This window comes from Gopherus evgoodei, chromosome 9 (genome assembly GCF_007399415.2).
Source record: "Gopherus evgoodei ecotype Sinaloan lineage chromosome 9, rGopEvg1_v1.p, whole genome shotgun sequence".
In the NCBI taxonomy this organism is placed as follows: Eukaryota; Metazoa; Chordata; order Testudines; family Testudinidae; genus Gopherus; species Gopherus evgoodei.
This window is the reverse complement of record NC_044330.1, coordinates 90,797,319-90,816,045: the sequence shown is the minus strand read 5'-3', so window position 1 is coordinate 90,816,045 and position 18,727 is coordinate 90,797,319. Positions and strand designations below refer to the sequence as shown.

General features: G+C 41.6%; 1 protein-coding gene across 3 annotated transcripts in view; it reads right to left on the bottom strand.

Moving 5' to 3' along the window:
* ACSL4 (acyl-CoA synthetase long chain family member 4) overlaps positions 1-4,126 on the bottom strand; it is a 55,021-nt gene extending 50,895 nt beyond the window's left edge. For 2 of the 3 annotated variants that reach the window (XM_030574322.1, XM_030574325.1), the window contains exon 1: positions 3,939-4,123. The gene's annotated coding sequence lies outside the window, so the exon portion shown is untranslated. Of the gene's footprint in view, positions 1-3,938 lie in introns of all 3 variants that reach the window. The other variant, XM_030574321.1, reaches the window with a different exon arrangement.
* Positions 4,127-18,727: the final 14,601 nt, after the last annotated feature.

Here is an 18,727-nt window from a genome sequence, read left to right as displayed (position 1 = left end):
CATCCACAGTGGTATTGCACTTCTCAGGGTACATCCCATAGTTCTTAGTGTTGCAGAAAGTTGAGCCATTCTATGATTCTTTGCCAATAAATGAGAACTTGTCTGTCCTTTTTGGGCACATGAGGGAACTGTGGGAAGGCTCTGAAGGACTAGAAGCACTCAAGCAGTGGTAGCCTGTAACCTTGCTACAAAGTAGTCATACTAGCAGCTGATGAGTTGTACTCACTCAAATTTAGGACTATTACCTTCCCTTAGGCCAGCCAACTTGAGTTAGATGCACCACCACACTTGAATTAAGGGGTTTTGTGTGTGGATGGGACTCCAGTTAGATGCAACAGTTCAGTTATAATTCAAGTTAACTTTGCAGTGAAGACAAGCCCTAAAGCAGCCACTTCTGACCATTCTAGGATGGCCGACAAGTATGGCTGACTAAAATGTGTGCGCCACCTACTACCATAGGTTAGTTGGCTGCCATTACACCATCTAAGTGAATTAACCAAAATTAAAAAAAAAAAAGCACTATAGAGTGACTGTGCATCCTGCATTCTTCTGGAAAAAGACTCCCTCACTCACACTTCCTTTCCTCCAAGCTATCTGTAAAAAATAGAAGTCCTCAAGATAACTGACTGTATAAACAACCAAACATGCAATGGAAACTTGTTCATGTATTTATTCTAGCCCTACTGTACCCTCAGTAATTACTTTAAAAAAAAACACATTTATATCTTGCATAGTCATCTGAGACAAAAATAAGTTACTTTGTCTAAACTGCCAAATGCCATTAACGTTAACAAGCAAAAATTACTCATTTTGCATAATATTCAATTATTTGGCTCTCTCTCATATCCCTGTTTAATATTTGAATAAAATATTAACTCAATTTTAAAATAACATGGTAGGGTATTTCTAGCCTACCAGAAATACAAATATTCATAGGCTTCTGAATGTATTTAATGATGCCTTCTAGAGGTGATTCGTTCAAGAATTCTTCCTCTAGTTTTAGGAGAGATTATGTACTCTCACAGGTAGAATGACTGTTATCCCAAGAACAGATCTTTAGCTGGGGTAAATCATCATAGCTCCCAATAAACATAGCCCAAAAATGAAATATTCTATCACCTGTCAACACAATGTACGTAGGTAGTTAGTTATACATCGGGGTAGGCAACCTATGGCACAGGTGCTGAAGGCAGCACGCGAGCTGATTTTCAGTGGCACTCACACTGCCCAGGTCCTGGCCACTGGTCCGGGGGGTGCTCTGCATTTTAATTCAGTTTTAAATGAAGCTTCTTAAACATTTTAAAAACCTTATTTACTTTACATACAACAATAGTTTAGTTATATATATTAGACTTAAAGAAAGAGGTTTTCTAAAAATCTTAAAATGTATTACTGGCATGCAAAACAAATTAGAGTGAATAAATGAAGACTCGGCACACCACTTCTGAAAGGTCGTTGACCCCTGTAATACATGGATACTTCCCTGGAAGGTATTTGAACAATGGATGCATTAAGAAACCCTTACCGAGATCGGGTCTCATTCATTTTTTGGATTATTTTCTGATGGCCCAAACTATCCATCAGTGTAGAGAAGTGTTAACTTAAATATGCAAAAATGCTTTTACAGAACTACTGTAATACTAAAATAAATAAAATAAATTTCAAAATTCAAATGAAACAATTTTTTCTAAATGTAAGCCTTCTCCTAAATTATTTCCAACCCAATTGCAGCTTTATTTTACTTCATTAAAGACAGAAAGTCAAACTCATTAGTCTAAATCTGTTGTTTGAGATGGATGGCAGTGTTGCCTACTACTGATTTTCATTATAAGTCTCATCATAGTTGGTAGGGTTTATATGTTTATCAATGAGAATCTGAGCTTTTGATTTTTTTAAAAAGTAAGATTCTAGGCATCATGGTTGTGAAGAAAAGCTTGACAACATGTACCTTAAAAGTTCCCCAAATCAGAAAGCAAATTTAAAAGAATCTAAAGCAGGGGTTGGCAATCTTTCAGAAGTGGTGTGCCGAGTCTTCATTTATTCACAATTTAAGGTTTTGCGTGCCAGTAATACATTTTAATGTTTTTAGAAGGTCTCTTTCTATAAGTCTATAATATATAACTAAACTATTGTATGTGAAGTAAATAAGGTTTTTAAAATGTTTAAGAAGCTTCATTTAAAATTAAATTAAAATGCAGAGCCCCCCAGACCAGTGGCCAGGACCCGGGCAATGTGAGTGCCACTGAAAATCAGCTTGCATGCCACCTTCGGCACTCATGCCATAGGCTGCCTACCCCTGATCTAAAGTGTATTATTTTTAAAAATCTCATGATTTTTAAGACAGTCTCATGATCATTGTGGCCTGACTCGATTTTTGAGTACTCAGGATTGGCAATGATGGAAATGTAAGAAACCATATTAACTGTCAAAAGTAAATTAGGTTATTAAAACCTAAATATTAATCTAAGATGGTAGCAAGAATATAGGCGAGGACTTTAACATGACAATGTTCTTTAAAAATCTTTAGTGATTGTGGCAGCAAATCCACTCAATTAGTAGCGTTTCTCAACGTGGACCAAATCTTGTCATGCTATTAACCTTGACTTAGAGATCCTTGTCTGAAGACTTCATGAGTAAGATGACAACCAAAAAAGGTAACATCATGGTTCATAAACTAATCTACAACATTTTCCTCAAATCAACAACTGGTAAAATGAATTACTACAGAAATTGGGCTTCATACATTATCCAGAAAAATTAATCCCCAATACCGCCAAAATTGGTTTATTTAAGTGCCATTATCTCCTATGCAGTAAGTACACATGTATGCTTTTTATCAGCTTGGAAAACAACCCCCCAAAACCACACAGCAAAGATTTTACAATTCTATAAAATTCAGCTTGTATTTCAAAGAGGAAAACGCCATTCTCTTGCTCTGCATTTAGCATATTCTCTTGCCATGACGTGCAACAGAAAATATGCAACCTTGGATGGTGCTAAGCAATTAATCACATTTTCCTGGGGGGGGGTGTCTGTGTGCTACATCAGCATCAGGCCACTTCCTGAGCCCACCCTTCTCTGCAACCAGGAAAGGGGCGTGTCCGGGAGGAGTTATCACCACTGAGGCCACACAGCCATCTGCTTTGCATCCGGCCCCTGGGAAGGGGGGGTGTAAATGAGCTTGGGGGAAATGCAGCTGATGCAGAGTAACTACAGCAAGCAAGCATCAGAGGGGTAGCTGTGTTAGTCTGGATCTGTAAAAGCAGCAAAGAATCCTGTGGCACCTTATAGACTAACAGACGTTTTGGAGCATGAGCTTTCCTGGGTGAATACCCACTTCCTCAGCAAGCAGCTTGCTCTGCAACGAGTGCCCGGGCAGCAAACAGGAGGCGATATTGCTGGGCAAATGCCACACTCCAGACACCTCCTTCAGCATTCAGCACCCCTGGCGAGCACGTGTAAGTGGGGAGATTAATGTTCTGGGCACGTCACAGAAAACAAAGCCAGACAGTCCCTGCCCCAGAGATCCCCAGAGTATTAGGGGTGATGCAACCCCGGGGCACAGTGAAACGGACGGGAGGAAGCGCTGGGGAGCAGGCCGAGGACTGCGGCTCCTAGCAGGCACTGGGCATCCAGCAGACAGTGTGAGTGGGAAGGAGACGCTGGAGAGGCGAGTTACCCTGCGCGCCACGCACCGTGCCCCCCGCCCGCATCCTGCAGGGCCCAGCCCCGGGGCGGCCCAGCCCCCAGGACTGAGCTGTCCCCGCCAGGCCGCGCCCGGTCAGAGTCGCGTCCCCACCCCCGTGTGCAGCAGGGGGAATCCCCCACCCGCCGCGCGCCTGGCCCGAGGCCCGCCTGGGCGCAGCGACTCTCCCGCCTCGGGTGAAGCGGGCACCCCAGGGAAGGGCCGTTGGCGCGGGGAGGAGGGGCGCACTCACCCACTAGTGGCGCAGAGCCCAGGCTCAGGCTGCAGCGAGTGAACCCGGCTGCCTGCTCCTCCCGCTGTTAAAATGGCTGAGAGCGCGGGGGGAAGTAAGGGGGAGGGAGGAGGGGCGCCTGCCCCGTCGGCCAATCCCCCTCGCTGACGCCATCGAGAGCGAGAAGGGGGCGGCTGTGACAGGAGGAGTGTACGGGGGCGGGCAGAGGCTGACACAGGAGCAGGGGATGAGGTGTTGGGGGGAGGAAGAAGGAGATGAGGTGTTGAGGGGAGGGAGGAGCAGGGGATGAGGGGGGGTCTGGGGGAGGAAGAAGGAGATGAGGTGTTTGGGGGAGGGAGGAGCAGGGGATGAGGGGGGGTCTGGGGGAGGAAGAAGGAGATGAGGTGTTGAGGGGAGGGAGGAGCAGGGGATATGGGGGGGTCTGGGGGAGGAAGAAGGAGATGAGATTTTGAGGGGAGGGAGGAGCAGGGGATGAGTTGGGGGGAGCAGAGAAGGAGGAAGAAGGAGATGAAGTGTTGGGGGGAGGGAGGAGCAGGGGATGAGGTGGGGGGAGCAGAGATGGAGGAAGAAGGAGATGAGGTGTTGGGGGAACAGAGGGGAGAGGAGCAGGGGATGAGGTGTTGGGGGAAGGAAGAAGGAGATGTGTTGAGGGGAGGGAGGAGCAGGGGATGAGGTGGGGAATCGGGGGGGAGGAAGAAGGAGATGTGTTGAGGGGAGGGAGGAGCAGGGGATGAGGTGGGGAATCGGGGGAGGAAGAAGGAGATGAGGTGTTGAGGGGAGGGAGAAGCGGGGGATGAGGTGGGGGATCGGGAGGAAGGAGCAGGGGATGAGGTGTTGAAGGGAGAGAAGAGGAGGGGATGAGGTGTGAGGGGATTGGGGGAGGAAGAAGGAGATGAGGTGTTGGGGGAACGGAGGGGAGGGAGGAGCAGGGGTGAAGTGCGGGAAGCATGGGTGAGGAAGGAGCAGGGGATGGGGTGTTCAGGGGAGGGAGGAGCAGGGGATGAGGTGGGGGGATCAGGGATGAAGAAGGAGGTGAGGTTGGGGGAACGGAGGGGAGGGAGGAGCAGGGGTGAAGTGGGAGCAGGGGTGAGGAAGGAGCAGGGGATGGGGTGTTGAGGGAACGGAGAGGAAGAAGGGGGGAGCGAGTGGTGAGGAAGAGAAGCAGGGAACGAGGAGGAAGAAGCATTAATGGAATGAGAAGTGAACAGAAGGCAAGAAGGAGCAGAGGAATGAGGGGGGGTAATCAGAGATATGTGCGGAGTAACAAGAGAATGACTACGGCAGGTGTCATTGTCATTGCTTCCTAACCTGCCTGAGGAGTCCCCCAAAATGTGACAGTGATCCCACCGCCAATTGAGGGGACACATGACACGAATAGCTGAACATACTGTTTGAAAGCATACAGGATTTCTTTATTAAACATCAGGTTTTCAGGGCATCATATTTAATTATTTGTTAAATGCCATCTGTTACAGTTCAGAGCAACTACACCTGTCTCCCCTTCCGTGGTCCACCAAAGGTATTCACTTTTAGGCTTCCAGCTCCCAGCCATCACTTGGGCCGGAGACCTACATCTTCCCCATCCTGACTAGGTTTTTTCCAGGCAGCACAGCTCCCTGCCTACACTGTGATATCCCAACAAGCCAGACTGTGCTTTACTTTCTGTCCAAAGTCTATTAACAGCTGTAATTGACAACAGTTACAAGTTACCACAGCTATTTCTAAATAAGCACATTTGTTCTTAAAGTAAAAACATTATAGAGAAAGTGTATTAAAAGCAATAAAAGAACCTGCATGCATGCTAATAAGCTTACCAGAGATCACTCCTACTCCAGATATGGGCTATGTCTATAGTACAGACTTTATAGCAGCTCAGCCAACAAGCAGCAGCAGCTACGTCATGCTGTCTACACTGGTGCTTTTGTTGGTGAAACTTTTGTTGGTTAGGAGAGTGTTTTTTTTCAAAAGTTTTACCAACAAAAGTGTTAGTGTAGACATAGTGTGGGGCTCTGGTAGGTGTCAGTCCTTCAAAATCCACAGGTGGGTTTTCCCTGGGGTTATGAGTTCATGACATGTTCTGTTGGAACCAGAACGCCCACTAATAGGTTAGTCTTTCCTTTGTACAGCTTGGGTCTTTGGTCTTGAGACTCTAAGAACAGGTAATCAGCAGATAATGGTCCTCTGCTCTGGACAAAGCTTCAAAACATTGGGTTTTTGCATAAGCAGAAGTGGGGAATTTGCAATTGCACTCACCTCCCCCTAGGGATTCCCTAGTCAAACCACTTGACATTCTTTATCCCAAAAGTCCATTCTTGCCTGGTACATTGGTCTATATAGTCCTTTGAAGTTCATAATACTTCACAAGATCAATATCCCATCTTCCACCTAGGGAGGTTACATACAATCCTAGCACACAAAAATACATAAACTTTGCATTTAATATGATGGACTCTAAAGATACTTAAATACTTAAACTTAATTCAATAAGATTTTTTCAAGGATATTGCAGGAAATTGCCATATTTGTTACACCAACAACATGATCAGATGTTCCCAGGACACAAATCTAAAGGTTTCCTATCCCAGAGAGCTTTCAGTCTAAGAATGGAAAAGGAAAAGGAAAAGGAAGACGCATTAGGAGATCGAGATGGCAGAACTAACTTAGACATTGCAGATTCAGATCTATTTAAATATTATTTATTTCATTTGCTTATCTCAGTGAACCTCATGGAAAAACTGAGTCTTTAGTACTGTAATGTCATGTTTGCTGGTAGAGAGTTAAAACATTCAGTGTACATGGAGCAAATGCAGAGCTAACCACAGGCCTAAGCAATGCATCAAAACACTTGGAGCCCCAGTCTACTATCTTGTAAGGGACATGCTGACCCAGTCTCTTCTTCCAATAGCAGGATCAAATGAGGAAGAAATCCATCACCAGTCCAGATCTCTCTGCCTCAGAGTAGAAGGCAACTCATCACCTGATCTCTCCCTTTTTAAAACCTGGAGGCCTGCAAGATGTAACAAAGGCCCCTGTTTTTTTATCTGAAATATAAATAATGTGTCTCATAATCAACACTGGTGAGAGCCACTCAGATTATTCATGCAACAATCTGAGAACCAGGGCCTGCTACCCTCCCCATGATTCACCCCCAAATTTGCAGAGTTTCCCACATTAAATGTGGAATTGTGGAGTCTGCCGCTTATGTGGAGAAGAGGTAGCACAAGATCGGTGTGGTACTGAGCTCTGAAGAAGGACTTGTGGTCAGTCAGCCTTCTTCCTTCTAACCTCCAGTCCACATGGAGGGGAAGAGAAAATGTTTTGTTCCTCTTCTTTGAGGCTTGACCATGTGTTCCCTTCTCAAATGGAGGAATGGCCAAGTCATGAGTTTAATTTGTTTTTCACTTTTCTTATGTGAAATCTTACATGTGGGCTTTACTACTTTCACTTTGCTAGACTTTGTTGCAACCCTCTTTGCCTTGTTTATTGACTCGTGGCAAGGATCATCACTAAAGGAAATGGCTGGCTTGCACAAGGCACCCCAGGGCACATTTTGTGAAGAATGTATCATTACCTAATCTGCCTAACATATGTTTAGGAATGGCTAGGCATGAACATAAACTTGCTATGGTATTTTAAATAAATAAAACATAGATAGGCTACAGGAAGTATAAAACAAGTCAGAAAAGATTGCAAATCAGTACATCTTATGCCTTTCAATGTTTTTTTTTTAAAAAGTGGCATATTAGCCTAAGGCATCGAATTAACTGATCTTGAATTTACAGGTGACATATTAGTAGACAAGGAAGCACGTCTTGTTATGCTTTTTCATATAATTTTATTAAAAGATTGTCTTTACAAAACTTGAATTGTTGGGACATATTAAAGCTGACAGTTTTATGTTATGAAGAGCAAAACACTTTTGAAAGGGTCACCACCATCAACCTGAAACTGAGTAAATTTTTAAAAAGTAGTTAAAAGTAGTTTCAGATACTAGACCTGGCCCTGAATTCCCCTTGCTATTTTTTCTAGCTTACAACCATATTTTACTTTTACTTTTACTTTTATAACAAGGAAACAAATGATATGCAAAATTCTGTGATATGCACAAAGTTAACAATTGGAAAAACAGATTTTTCTCCCCCCTCTTTCATTTATAGACATCTTGTGTGTTACTTGTAATTAAAAACATTGAACTTTGATTTTTAAGTGGATGATGTCCGTTTTAAGAGCTAACCCAAGACAATATACCCAGTAAACTGTTTTGAAATTTTTTTCTGCCTTCGAAGGATGAAGGGCTAAGTCGACACTGCCTGGATTAAAACTGTGATTTCAGGGAATCCTGACAGTGATTCTCTGGTCAACACAAAATTCAAAACTGTCCCCTTCACTTTATATTAATGTTATTGATTCTTGACTTAAATGTATATAAGCCAGGAAAATCGAAGTTAAGATTCAAACTTGTTGAATCGCCTGTTCTATGAGGTTATGTAGGGAGCACTACATGCTAATATAGGAAAAACGTTCCAATAACTTGGCATTATATTTTTCAAGATCCAATCATACCTATTCTGGCTTTGGTTGATTAAAATGAGGCAACCCGTACAGTTATTTTTTCTGTATTTCTTCAAATAAGTTTGGAGGTGATTACTATTTATTTTCTGTAGAATGACAACACTGCAGTATGTACTTTGAAGGTAAGTCTGAAAACAAGGCCCTGATTCTCCTACACTATAACTGCTTTAGGCCTTTCCAATAAAAGGGGGAAGAAACTGTTCTTGGGGAATTCCATCAGTGTATGGAACCTCCCAGCCAGTATAACCATTCTGTGCCAGCTCCTTTCCTGGGCACTAGCATGAAGGGAATGCCAGGGGAGGGAGGGAGGGAGGAATGTTGAAGAATGGGTGGAGCAGCCTAAGCTATACTGTAATTTATGCCTAAATCTGGGCAGCAGTGCTTAATTTGTAATGAAAGAGGTGACAGGGCTCAAGCAATATGTGCCATGGCTCAAGCAATTTCTATACTTTCATAATTGATGTGGCAAGCCTAGAGGTGCCAGGGCTATGAACTGCCAAGCCTAGAGGTGCCAGAAATTAAGCACTGCTGGGCACACCCCAAAATACCAGAAATTGCCAACTTTGTCTTGCCGTCTCTGTTTCTGCCCTCAGCAAAGGAATTAATTAATGTTGCCCCTTTTTGACCCAAGTAGTTAGTATTTGGGATCTTGCAGGTTGATTCCCTTAGGAGCAGAAATTGATGATAGAATCAGGTATACTTTGATGCAGTCCTCTTTTATCTACAAAGAATGTACAGTCCCATTTCCCTGAACACAGTAAGATTCAAACAATAGGAGACAGTTTCTTTGCTGACAGTTCCAAGCCCCTTTCCAGTTAGCATTCTTCCCAAAAACTCTCTCTCAGCTATTTCTTAGGGTTACATTACAAGTGCTTCTCTGGCTGTTTCTTGTGCTTCCTTGAAGCCTTCTTTTTCTGATTCTGTCATTTTTCTAGTGCTTTTTTGACAAATATACACCTGCAACAAACACAATCTCTGCTATGAATCTGCGCCTAAATGAATTGAACTCATGTCTCTATGTATACTGATCTTTTAACATACTTTCGCTTTTTTGTTTTTTAATAAATTTTAGTTTAGTTAATAAGAATTGGCTGTAGCATGTATTTGGGTAAGATCTGAAACATTCATTAACCTGGGAGGTAATGCATCCGATCCTTTGGGATTGGTAAAACCTTTTCTTTTATATGATGAAATAAGATTTACAGAAATTTTCATCATATTTGATGTGGGTACCTCGATAGAGGCCTGAGTCTGGATCACTTTAAGGGAAATGTGTTGTTTGGACTTCTGAGTAACCAGTGAGGTAATAAAGAAGCTGTTTTATGCTGTCTTGGTAAATCTAAGTATTGGAATATCCACCAGCTTTATGGGGATTATCCGCCCAGTTCTTTGCAGTTCACCCTAACTGAGTGACCACAGCTGGCTCCCCAACTAGGACCCCGGTCACAGTGGTGTAGTCATGCTTGGATACACATTACCACAGATTAATGGGATTTTTGGATCAGAATCACACACTTGTCAAAATTAATTTTGATATTGCAGAGTTTAGGGGTTAAAATCAGTTACATTGAATGACCCATGATCAAGATCCTGACAGAAAAAGACTGGAAGACTTGTGCTTACAGAGGGGTTGTCTTTTAAGAAAAAGGCCCCAGAGCCGGAACTGAAAAAATCTGTTAATTGCCAGTGATTAGGAAGCAGACTCATGAAAATGCTTGTAGTAAGAAAGCATCAGCTAGAACTTGAACAAAAGCAAAAAATTGCTGATATGAAAGAAGTAGCTGCTGAAAGAGAATGTCTGTGTTTTGAACATGAACAAAGAATGGCATATATTCAGTTGCAGGAACTGGAGGCTAAGGCAGAAGTGGACTGACTTAAGCTCCAACTCAGAAGAATAAAGGAACAACTGGAACTATATCTTCCTGAAAAGCCAACAGAGATGAGGATAGAATCTATCCAGTTTGTAACAATGTTGGTAAGTTGTTTGACTCTAAGCAGTTGTCTGTGTGTAACCAAGTTCACCCCAACACTGTCACCTTTTATGTAAATGATTTTACTGTGAGCTTGGGTGAAAGTAACCCCATTAACTTGTGCAAAGAATGTAAAAGTCAATGGTAAAAGCTGTTTAGGGCAAATTACAGCTTCTAACATCACTCTTGTTAAAGCAGATCTTGTCAAAGAGGAAGCTTATTTACCAAATAAGAGTGTGAATATTGTAATCCTCTATGAGTTCATTGTAAGTATGCCTTTAGCCAGAATCCATCTTGAATGGAATAGTGTTAAACATGAAGTTATAGCTGGTGTAAGAAAGTTATTACCTAAAGATCTTTTGATTTGGGATGATATTAAAGCTTTGTTCAGTCAGGTTGACATAAACCAGTAACTGGAAAGAAATAACCCTGAACCTGTGTCTATTAGGGGCAAGGATTGGCCTATGGAGGGTTTCTCCAAATGTTTGTCTGAAGAAGATGGCTGTTTGTCTGTGCAAAGAAGCAGTGCATATGTTGAAAAAATTTCAGTGTCTATTTGGTATCTCAGAAGTGAATCTGGCACTAGATAAGGCTCAGGAAGATGTTTCTCTAGAGCAAATTAAAATTGGTAATCAGGTTAAAGCCCTGACTAAGGAAGGAAGGGGTACATTCTTGATGGGTGATAAATTGTTATCTAGTAAAGCTTGGGAAAGTAAGCCTGACCCAGGTAAAAGTGAGGCACTTAAAGTAGCTCAATGTAATAAGACACTATTTGTGGAGAAAAGCAGTTTATCTGTTAAGGGCGGGGAAGGCAAAGAAAGTTTAGATGAGCATAGGCAGCCTTCTCAGCTCATGGCTTTGTCTGATCAGCAGTTTGGGAAGGCCAGGTTAATGGAACATGAGTATCTTACCTGTTACCAGTATGGAGAATTGTGACAGTGAAGGAAATGTTCCTGTGTCTGTTAGGGGTAATGACTTGCCTATGATGGGAACTACCCCAGTCTCCAAGCAATTGTCCATGAACAGCCATGTGTGCTGGGACAAGGGAAATTATATCCCAAGCTATTTGTCTGTTAAAGGGGAATGTTTCTCTGGTTCTTTTCGGTCTGTAGAGCAGAGAGAAGAAACTTGTTAGCCTATGATGGCTGAACATTTATCAGCTGACCCATAGTTGGTTCTGGATACAACTAAAGCCCAGGAAGGAAGTCTTCCTAAATTTCTGTCTGCTAGGTATGATGACATTGTAAGTAGGTTGCATCCAGTTGATGTCATATATAGCTCCCAGAGACCAAGCGATTCTGGTGCTTCTATTTTGCTTGTTGCTAATATGTTGCTGGGTAAAGATATGACAACCTTATCTGATCAGGGTGATATAGCCAAGGAACAAGGGAAGCATGAAGGGAATTTGACTATGTTACCTACTGGCAGTGTGAAAATTTGTAACAAGAAAGAGCTTCTAATCTTGTGACTACAATATCTAGTAGTTTACCTGAAAGGGGATTTTGTGAAAATCCTCCTGATGGGCCAGAGGTGATTCTGGATGAATGTGAAATTCAGAAGGAGTTTGGTGATTTGTCTGTTGTGCCAAAGTTGGTTCTGAACATAAACAAAGCTCAGAAAGAACCTGTTGCAGTGCATGATTTTGCAAAAGAAAGGGAATTTCTGGGTGAAGTCTTTGATGTCTGTGAAAAGGAATTGTTTCCATTGACTCTTAATGGGCCATTTTGATAGTAGACAGTCTCTCTTCTGAGGAAAGTGTGTTGGTGCCTAATGGCCAAAATCTTTCAAATGTGTATGAATCCACTGGCCTTGCTTCAGAAAGACCCAGTATGGATAGCTTTGAAAAGATTTCAGATGAAATGAAAATTGTTAGGGAGTTTAAACATCCCGATAAGCTTAGCCAGCTTATTGAGGAGAAACTGTTGTTGGAATATGTTGATTCTTTAAGTAAGCAGTCTGTGACACAGGTACTGAGGAAAGACCCGGTTACTGGTTTTTCAGAGCAGAACAGCCTTATAACTGAACTCACAAGGATGCAGGAGAGAGCAGGCAAACTCTCATCTCTAGATATTTTGAATATGACTTGTAGTCTCTTAATGGACTTGACATTTGATTCCATGTGGAAGCAGAGGTTGATAATGGAAGGACAAAAGACCCTTGAGTCTAACATGCTAGTGAAAATGGATAGTATCTCTTTAAGACAGAGTCCAGCCTTGGAATTGGTAAAACTTGAGGATTTGAAAACTAGTAAACAAGCTTGTGCCTGTGTTGATGCAAATTATCTGATTGACTGCAGGAAGAAAGACTTGCCCATAGCCATTAGCAAAGAGGACGCACCCAGCCAGCCAATGGATTCTGTTACACACAAGAGTTCAGTTTCTGATCCTACTGGACAGGGAGGAAGGGAAGGTTTAAACCTTGCAAATAAAAGCCACAGGTTAACCCTAAAATACCAAAACCCCAAGTAAGTGGTTGAACTGAAAGCCTATGTTAAGGAAGACCCTGAAGTCAAGAAAAAGCTATAGAGTCAAAAGAATGTAGAACAAGCTGACCTAAAGAAGATTTGTCTAAACCAAAGGCTTGGCATGACAAAAATGATTGTAACTGTATACTTGTGATAAAACTGATGTTATTGCTAATGATTGTAACTAACTTGTTGATGATACCTAAAAATGTACAATGTGCAGGGTTTTTTCGAAAAACCCTTAAACATGTTGGGAGTAATACATAAGACCTCATTATGTTGTAAAGGCCTTCATGGTTATATTGTTTCATTACAAGACAACACTTTATGTTAAAAGGCCTGGTGATACTATTTCACAGTTAGGCCTGTATCTAATCTTGAAACGGTACACAGCAGAAAAACCACTACAAGCTTGAACTGCTGTGCAAAAGAGGAAACTGAGGTACACTTCACAGCCTTCCTGGCTGAATGCCAGAGTAAGTGCTTTCTAACGAATATTGATGGCTATGTTAAGTCAGCACATAGACCAAACTCTGGAATCACTAAAGTATTTCACAAAGTGTGGACTAAGTTTTTGGCTGGGGCCAAAGCCCTCAATAATTTGGCCTTACAAAGAATTCAGTGTAAACACAGCTCATATCAATGTTGGAAGGTGGTACTTAAGATGTATCCAGGAGCTCTAATTTCACCTTTCCACATCAGTCTCACCTTGGGGGTGTGATGCATGGCTGGAAAGGGTTAAATATCCTGCAAAGTAAATAATCCTCAAAAGACATGCGGGGAGATAATGTTTCTGTTTTTGTGTATTTACATATGTATGAATAGAGTCCACAATGTAATCAACAGTCCCTGTCTGCTGTATTCTGATATCATTTAAATGAATTGTAAACACGGGATATCTCGGTATTCATCTCTCTTTGAAATGTACTGTGAATGGTGGAAGAAAAAGCAAATGGCCTTATGTTAGTTCCTATAGCTAAGTTCCAGTGATGAACCTCTTTCAAAGAAATCCCAACTTGTAAAAAAGGACATGAAATTATATAAAAGATCCTAGGGTCCGGATTCTGTCATCTCAGATCTGCTTAAGCTTCTTTAGGGGAAGATTGAGTCGCAAGATCAAGATCACAGTTATGCTGGTATGCCCTGAATGTGATATTTGGACATTGGACTATAAACTATGAACTATTTCTGAAAAAATTCTTTGCAACCACAAAGAATGAAGTGCTATGAATCTGCACCTAAAGGAACTGAACTCATGTCTGTATATATCCTGATCTTTTAACTGTACTTCCTCTTTCGTTTTTTAATAAATTTTAGTTTAGTTAATAAGAATTGGCTGTAGCGTGTGTTTGGGTAAGATCTGAAACATTCATTAACCTGGGAGGTAATGTGTCCGATCCTTTGGGATTGGTAGAACCTTTTCTTTTATATGATGAAATAAGATTTACAGAAATTTTCATCATATTTGACGTGGGTACCTGGATGGAGGCCTGAGGCTGGATCACTTTAAGGGAAACGTGTTGTTTGGACTTCTGAGTAACCAGTAAGGTAATAAAGAAACTGTTCTATGCTGGTTTAGTAAATCTAAGTATTGGAATATCCACCAGCTTTATGGGGATTGTCTGCCCCATTCTTTGCAGTTCACCCTAATTGAGTGACCACAGCTGGCTCTCCACTAGGCCCCCGGTCACACTATGCCTCTACCCTCTCTTACTTTAAATCCCTCCATAAAACACACTTTAAAAAGGTCATGTTTCCACCAAAGAACTGTTAACTAAACTAGTGAAGATTTGAAGTGACGAATGTGTGAAAATTGTTTACTCACGTTGCTAGCCTTGTCTAGACATTGTCTATTTAGAGTGTAAGTTTTTTTGGGGGGGGGCGGGTTTGGCGGGGCGGGAAGAGGGGGAGGTTTGATTTCCTGATGCCTTGTGTGAAGTGGCTACAATGTGGATATAAAATGCTACCAAATCAAAATAGCAGAGGTGTAAAACGCAAGTTTACTGTTATGCTGGGGAGTTCGGTGAAACCCTACTAAAGCTGGTAGGCATAAATATAAGACAATATTAAGCTCCTTTAAGGAGTAAAATAGATGAAGCAATAGGAGCCACTGCCTAAAACACAGTCCAGATTCTAGGCCAATCAAGAATCTGAGCTATATGGGCAAAGAGGTTTTGCATGCTAATGCAGAGGGCAGACATCCCCCGCCCCCGCCCTCCCCCCGACCTGAAGTTGATGGTGAGTATTTGCTTCAGGTTGTGGGGCTGTCCGTAAGCAAGGACTGGCGAAGCAAACACTCACCAGCAACTACACACCACACAACAAAAACACTAACCCAGGAACCAAACCTAGCAACAAACCGTGGTCCAACTCTGTCTGCATATCTATTCAAGGGACACCATCATAGGACCTAGCCACATCAGCCACACCATCAGGGGCTTGTTCACCTGCACATCTACCAATGTGATATATGCCATCATGTGCCAGCAATGCCCCTCTGCCATGTACATTGGCCAAACTGGATAAAAATCTGACATCTGGAATTATAACATTCAAAAACCAGTAGGAGAACACTTAAATCTCCCTGGACACTCAATAACAGACTTAAAAATGGCAATTCTTCAACAAAAAAACTTCAAAAACAGACTCCAACGAGGAACTGCAGAACTGAAATTAATTTGCAAACTGGACACCATCAAATTAGGCCTGAATAAAGACTAGGAGTGGATGGGTCATTACAAAAACTAATTTTCCTCCTGCTGATACTCAGACCTTCTTGTCAACTGTTTGAAATGGGCCACCTTGATTACTTTGAACTCATTAGCAGTACAAAAGTGATTTTTCCTCCCTTGTCAACTGTTGAGAATAGCCCTCTTCTGTCTTAATTTAATTGGCTCATTAGCACTGACCCCACACTTGGTAAGGCAACTCCCATCTTTTCATATGCTGTGTATTTCTATCTCCCTACTGTATTTTCCACTCTATGCATCTGATGAAGTAGGTTTTAGACCATGAAAGCTTATGCCCAAATAAATTTGTTAGTCTCTAAGGTGCCACAAGGACTCCTTGTTGTTTTTACTGATACAAACTAACACGACTATTACTCTGAAACCTTTCAGAAATAGTTTATAGTCCAGTGTCCAAATATCACATTCAGGGCATACCAGCATAACAGGGAGCTCAATCTTTCGACTCAAACTTCCCTTGAAGAAGCTTAGGCAGATCTGAGATGACAGAATCAGGACCCCAGGATCTTTTATATAATTTCATGTCCTCTTTCACAAATTGGGATTTCCTTGGGGAACAAAAGGTAATTAGGATGGCTTTGAGGGAGGCCCATCACCCGTACTTAGCTATACGAATTAACATAAGGCCATTTGCTTTTTCCTTTACCATTCACAGCACATTTCAAAGAGAGGTGAATACCGACATATCATAAAACCATAGAATATCAGGGTTGGAAGGGACCTCAGGAGGTCATCTAGTCCAACCCCCTGCTCAGAACAGGACCAATTCCCAACTAAATCATCCCAGCCAGGGCTTTGTCAAGCCTGACCTTAAAAACCTCTAAGGAAGGAGATTCCACCACCTCCCTAGGTAACCCATTCCAGTGCTTCAGCACCCTCCTAGTGAAAAAGTTTTTCCTAATATTCAACCTAAACCTCCCTCACTGCGACTTGAGACCATTACTCCTTGTTCTGTCATTTGGTACCACTGAGAACAGTCTAGATCCATCCTCTTTGGAACCCCCTTTTAGATAGTTGAAACCAGCTATCAAATCCCCCCTCATTCTTTCCTTCTGCAGACTAAACAATCCCATTTCCCTCAGCCTCTCCTCATAAGTCATGTACTCCAGCACCCTAATCATTTTTGTTGCTGTTGCCCTCCGCTGGACTCTCCAATTTTTCCACATCCTTCTTGTTGTGTGGGGCCCAAAACTGGACACAGTACTCCAGATAAATGATATCAGAATACAGCATAGACAGGGACTGTTGATTACATTGTGGACCATACTCATACATATGTAAATACACAAAACCACAAACATTATCTTCCCACGTGTCTTTTGAGGGTTATTTATTTTGCAGGATGTTTAACCCTTTCTAGTCATGCCTCACACATGTCCTACTGAATTAGCGGAAGGGTTCCAAAAGTAGCCCCTCCTCTAAAAAGTGTTTGTGTGCAAGAATTTTCCTTTCTTTTAGTAATTATTTGTTTAGCTTGGTCCCAGTCTGTTCTTATGGTGGTAAGTGAAACCATAGGGATTGATTTCCAGTAACTCTTCCAGTAATGCTGGGCATGAAATAGCTGATTTAAATTATTTATAACAGGGAAGACAACTCCTTTATTACCTCTGGTCTCCATTGCCCACAGAGTTTATGCTTTTTTTTTTTGAGAGTTTCATAGATCTGCAGTACTGAGCAGCTGTACTAAATTCTGTTGTCCTGACCTACACAAATCACACTCCTCATTCTAATATGAGGCATTATGTGACAATTTGTGCAGACATTTGCAATCACATAATAATGAGTTCTATTATGTAATATTAAGGCCCTAACTATGTTGCTTGAGTTCTGTTTCATGCATACATACAGTCACACTCCTTAATTTTTACATACACACAGAAATAAGATTTGTAGTCAGTGAAAGCAGGGAAGTTTCTTTTTACCTGCTCATGTCTCTAGTGAGTTTAAAGCTAGTTTTCTTCCTAAAAGGTTAGTGACCAACAGTAACCTTTTGCCTGGTGGACCCAGAAAGCCAGCAGTAGATATGATTCATTATGCCATTAATACTAAAGAATTCATTGCTTACATGAAATGTGGGCCTAGTGATTTACTGAGTTCAGCGGAGATAGCAGCTATAGTATGTTAACAAATTGTTTTAATGTATTTTCTCATCTTTCATCTAAGCAAATTCCTAGTTATTTAAAGGTAATGGATTAAATTCAGTGCTGACTTATCTCTCTCTGCAGTGTCATTGTAGTCAGTGGATTTAAACAGTATGTAAAGACAGTGAAGAATTTGGCCCTATTTATTATTATTTATTAGTTCTGGTCAAGCTGAAAAGCTCCAGTCAGAATTAGGACGCAATTGTATAATGTAAGGCACTGCACAAACATACAGATAGATAGATATACAGTTCCTGGCCTGATAAGCCTACATTCTAAGAAGACAAGCGACATTTACTACAACAGAGTTGTTACTCTGGATTTACATTAGTGTAACTGAGGGCAGAATTTGGCCCATTGATTTTAATTGACTGTCAGAAACAGTCATGTATAGCTCATTGGCAGAATATATATTATACTTCAGTAAACTAATATTGAATTTAAAAAGTATCCACAAATGCTTTTCTTCACTGTGCATTCTTCTGTGATATTTGGTGGGGGAAGAGTTCATCACAGCTGAGACTTTGACATCTCTATATAAAGGGTTTGCAGTACTTCCCATCCAATGTAATATCCGGATGTTAGCCTGGAGACATTAAATAAAAAGAAAGTAAAATGCTAAATGAAAAGATTTGTCTTTTTCTTTTCCTGTTTACAACATTTAAATTAACCAGAGTGTCCAACCTTAATCAGCAGGAGTCACACAAAGGAGAGCTTACTATAAAGAGTTTAAGGTAAAGAGTTTTAGTTGGTAGGATAAGAGACACACAGAGTTTGGTGCTATACAAATAAATGCATTAATAATAATTAATTGGTCTATGCTCTTCAGGTTCACATTCCCTTTGGATCGCATCCCAGTGAATCAGTGGAGGTTCAGGCTGAAAGAGCAGTGCTC